Here is a 4957-nt window from a genome sequence, read left to right on the forward strand (position 1 = left end):
CGAGAGGACGCGAGCGACCTTGGTGTGTCGCTCCAACAAGTCGCTCCGGACTTCGGGAGCGACCTCAGTGGGTCGCTCTGAGAGGTCGCTCCGGGCTTCGTTTTGTGCTTCCACCGGGATGAAATGGCGAGCGACTTCTCCGTATCACTCTGGTAAGGTCGCTCTGATAAGGCAGGTCAGAGCGACTTGCTGGTGTCGCTCCGGGAAGTCGCTCCCAACGCTCTGCTCGTCCAATGATCATCTTTACACCTCTTTCGAGCTCCAAACATCCCCAAGAACTCCATGTGGCACTCCAGTACCTAATAGAAACTCATGTATGCAAAATGCAACCTAAACATGTCTAAATCCTAATCTCTATGATAAAAATGTTTATGAATGAATGGATAAAACAATGCAAATATGCAAGATATCATATACTAATCCACCTTTCCACCCGTAGTGAGATCATAGTGAAAGTGAGACAAACATGAAAATAAGTTTTCAAGAGTACGGTCAGCTTTCATAGAGTATTGGAGTGGCAAAGAAAACGACTGATGATATAAAACATGTTACAAGCTGCAGAACTATAGTTGTAAGAAATGTCAATTGACTTTAATTCACATAGGACACGTATACATGTATGTGTATTGTGAATTTAAGTATTTGTTATTTTATATATTATCGGAAAGATCTTACCATATCTATCTTTTTTTTTTTTTTTTTTTTTTCTTTGTCGTTTTAAATTTCTACCAAAACCCCATAAAAGTCTCTATCAAAATCCTTAAACTTTAAAAACATTCAACTCAAAATTCCACCAAATCTTAAATTCTCAAAATTCTATCAAACACCTAGTCCAATAAGCCCTTGTGTGTAATTCTTAAAAGAGTAGGCATATTACACTAGGAACTTGTTCAGTTCACACAGAGATACAATGTTAAAACACTGACCTGAAACTAATTCAAATTAAAGCTTTGGAAACACATAAACAAAGTTACAAAAAAAGAAGTCACAGCAAATCAACGTTGTTTTGAGGTGGTTCTACCCAAGCGACGCGGCAAGACAAGTTGGTTCTTGGAGGGCGACAAGAGGTTCTGCCATAAATCAAATAAAAATCAGTAAAAGAAGGATAGATTCTGTTCATCTCCTCTGCGGAGAGACAAGCTCTTATAAAAGAGCCAGGGCAACTTGCAAAAACTGTCAAGCCTCCAAGATCTCTCTTCTCTTCCCATACATTTTGTTTCATGTTTAGTTTAAACACCATATGGTTGCTGTCGAGGCGCGAACACATAACAAAGATGTCTCCTTCATGCTCCATGAGGAACACTGGAGAATCCACCTCTGGGAAAAGAAGGGGTTTCACGGGAAGAAGATTCCAGGTTGCTTCACACGGGTCAAAAACACCAAGGCAGCCACAAGTACTGAGAAAGTAGAAGACACCATTGGAGAAGACACATTTGTCCCACCTGCGAAGAACAGAGTTCTCAAAGCGATGGGTGGTCCATCTGGCTGCACCAGGCCGCCAAGTTTCGATCCGAAAATCTGCAGTTTTAGGTATTCGAGAATAGGAGATGACCACACAGCTAGTGAAGTAGGAGCTGCTGAGAAAGGTAGGCGAGACATTAAATGATAGATTGACCCCCGTGGTAATACGAAGATCTTCTTGGTAAAGGGGTTAAGAAAGAATGCATACATGAGATGAGGTGATTTCGCAAGCACCCAACCATCCCTAGAACAAGACATTCCACCAGGCGTAAACCTCATGTGTGGGAAATCGAGGTTGTATTTTTGAGACTGATCATGATGAGGCTTTAACGGATCAAGAAGGAGGTAAGGTGAGCCAGGAATGGTCCAGTCATCTATTGGATGAAGAAGCCATGGGCGACACGGTAACTTACGGACAGAAACAGCTGATTCACACCATGTCTTGCAGACAGCGGAAGCGTGTATGTTGTCTTTTAATCCGAGGCGGGACAGTATCCCCTCCAGGATCTCTGTGGGAATATGTCGATCCCACAGTCCTGTTGTTGTTATACACTTCTTCTTCTTACTCTTCTTTGATCCTTTACATTTTGCATTGCATCTGACGATACAATTAGAAAAAGAAGAGCAACACGTTAAAGAGAAACAACTACAATTGAATTGGGACATTTAGAGAAAAGCTACAAACCCTGGAAATTTGATTAAGAAAGGGGAAAAAAAAACTCACGATTTGATTCTTTTTGTGCCCGACATTGGAACTATGGGCTTCACTGTGAGGGCTTCGGGTAACGAGGTCGACGGCTGAGTTGCTGCCGCCGTGTAGTCACGACGGCGTGTCCTCATTGTCTAGCCTGGAACTTTTGTCAAATGCGCTCCTTCGCCATTTTAAGCCCTGCTTGCCTCCATCACCAACCACCGCCGCTTAATTTTTAAGACCAAGTAATGATTAGTGAATATGGTAATGAGTTTGCCCGCTCGACTATATAGTATTTCTCACTAACCAAAATAATTTACCTAAAGGCTACAATAAAGCCTCCAAAATTAAATTATTGATTTCCTTCCCTATTTTTTTTCTTCCCGCCTATTAATGGGAGGATAATTTGTTTTTTTTTTCTTTACTTTTTTTGCCGCAAATAATTTTCTTAATAAAAAAATAAAATTATAAGATAGTATTCAGAACTTTCAAAAAAAAAAAAAAAAAAAAAAAAAAAAAATTTTTAGGCAAACAAAAATATGTGTCATTGACTAGTTACTGTATGAAAAGTGAGTCTAAGAGAATGTTTTCCGAAATGAATTCTTCCTCGCCTACGGAAAAATCAATCTGTTATTTTTTCCACATACAGTAGAACCACTATAAATTAATAATGTTAATATTTTAAAATTTTATTAATTTATAGAGATATTAATTTACAAAAGTTTCATTTTTTAGTGAATATGTCAAATGAGTTTTTCCCTTTCGACTATAATAATATTTCTCACTAACCAAAATAATTAGCCTAAAATAGAGCCTCCAAAATTATTGAATTCCTTCCCTCTTTTTTCTTCCCGCCTAATGGGACGATAATATATTTTTTTTTTCTTTGCGGCAAACTTGAAATTATAAAGATAATATTCAGAGATTTTTTTAAAAACCAACAAATTACAATAACAATAAATTAACAAACATCACAGATTAATAAATTCCTCTAATCCCAAAATTGATCATTTTTAAAATATGACATAATAGATAAGATAGTAATATAGTCTTTTTTTTCTTTGAAAAATCATATGTAAATTTATGATCTCATCAAAATTATCAATTAATAATTTGCTAAATGACTTCCCGTGATGATATCATATGTATATCGAATGTTTTGTTGCAACTGTTTCCTTTCTAACTCTGGATGATGGCTTCTAAAATCCGCCAAAATATATGAAAAATAGAATGATACATATTGTAGATATATTTTGTATATATTATCTAGATTGTTGTACATATACAAATTCAATTATCCGATTTTTAATATCATGTTTCCATAATAATTGTTCTATTGACTGTATATTACACAATTTTATTTGATAACTAGTATTGTAATCAATTAATCATTTGTTTAGAGAGAATTCGGCCAAAATAAACCTCAACTTTGTACGAATTGCCAAAAGAAACATGAACTTTTGAACTGACCAAAAAAACACCAAACTTTCATTGACTTTAGAATTAATTAATAATGTTTTCGCTGACTTGCCAATTTAGCACGCCGTCAACAAATTTAACAGAAATATTTGACATCGTTTATTGTTGGCGTTAAGTGAAACGACGTCGTTTTACATGATTTGAAATTAAAAATATGTAGCCCCTGGATTCGAACCACGTAACAAACCAGCTACATGCATTTCAAGGAGTGTCATTGAAGGGAACATGTATCAGTCTTACGTTGCAATGAATGGTCCTCGCTGGCTCCAAAATGAACTGGCGCTCGATGCAGAAACAACTTAATGGGTGCTATATAGCACTTATGGAGGGCCCTATGGAGGTGTTTTTTTTTAACCACTTCTATAGTGGTATTATTTCACTCTCGCATTTTCTCTCATCCCCTTTGGGAATGCTCTAAATTTTGATGCCTAATGGTGTTTTGTTTTTCTTGTGGGTGTTCCCGTTTTGGTACTCCCCCTTTGTTAAACTTTCAAATTATTCAATAATGAAATTCTGAGTTAAAAAAAAAGATATATTTTTGTATATATTATCTAGATTGTTGTACATATACAAATTCAATTATCCTATTTTTAATATCTTGTTTCCATAATAATTGTTGTATTAACTGTATATTACACAATTTTATTTGATAACTAGTATTGTAATCAATTAATCATTTGTTTAGATGGGTACGTAAACGTTTAGCTAATCATTCTTTTGGGATGATGACTTGTAAAATCTGCCAAACATATCGGAATCAGACTTGTTGTTGATACATTTTTGTACAAGTATCCCGGATTGTTGTACTTATACAAAATCACTTATCTAGTATTAGGCCTGGACAAAAAAAACAAAACCAAAAGACCGAACCGAAAACGAATTGAAATACCTTAAACTGGAATTGGACCGAAAACCACAAATATCCAAACGGTTCCTATATTTCTATATTCGAAATAACCGAACCGAATCGAACCACTGTCTATTTTATTCTAAATTTTTTAATATTCTAAATTAACATGATATCCACTTAATAATTTTCACAATAGTAGTTTATCATATACTATAGTGGGCCATTAATTAAAACTTTGCACATAGTGTATCTTCATTGACAATGGATGATATGCACCGCTTCTTTTATGTGTAGGTATGCATATTTTTCTTTTTGAACATGAGTAAGCACATATTTACATATTCCATCAATGTATATTTTTTTCTGGAAAAATATTAATGTATAATTTTGCTGTCGTATTCCTATACTATGTCAGATTTGTATTAATAAGAATCATGGTTTCATATATTATACTGAAAATTTATAATCTGATACTA

General features: G+C 35.1%; 1 pseudogene; it reads right to left on the reverse strand.

The window, feature by feature from the left end:
• Positions 1–850: 850 nt before the first annotated feature.
• On the reverse strand, positions 851–2392 carry LOC106325368 (annotated as a pseudogene).
• Positions 2393–4957: the final 2565 nt, after the last annotated feature.

This window comes from Brassica oleracea, chromosome C2 (genome assembly GCF_000695525.1).
Source record: "Brassica oleracea var. oleracea cultivar TO1000 chromosome C2, BOL, whole genome shotgun sequence".
NCBI lineage: Eukaryota > Viridiplantae > Streptophyta > Magnoliopsida > Brassicales > Brassicaceae > Brassica > Brassica oleracea.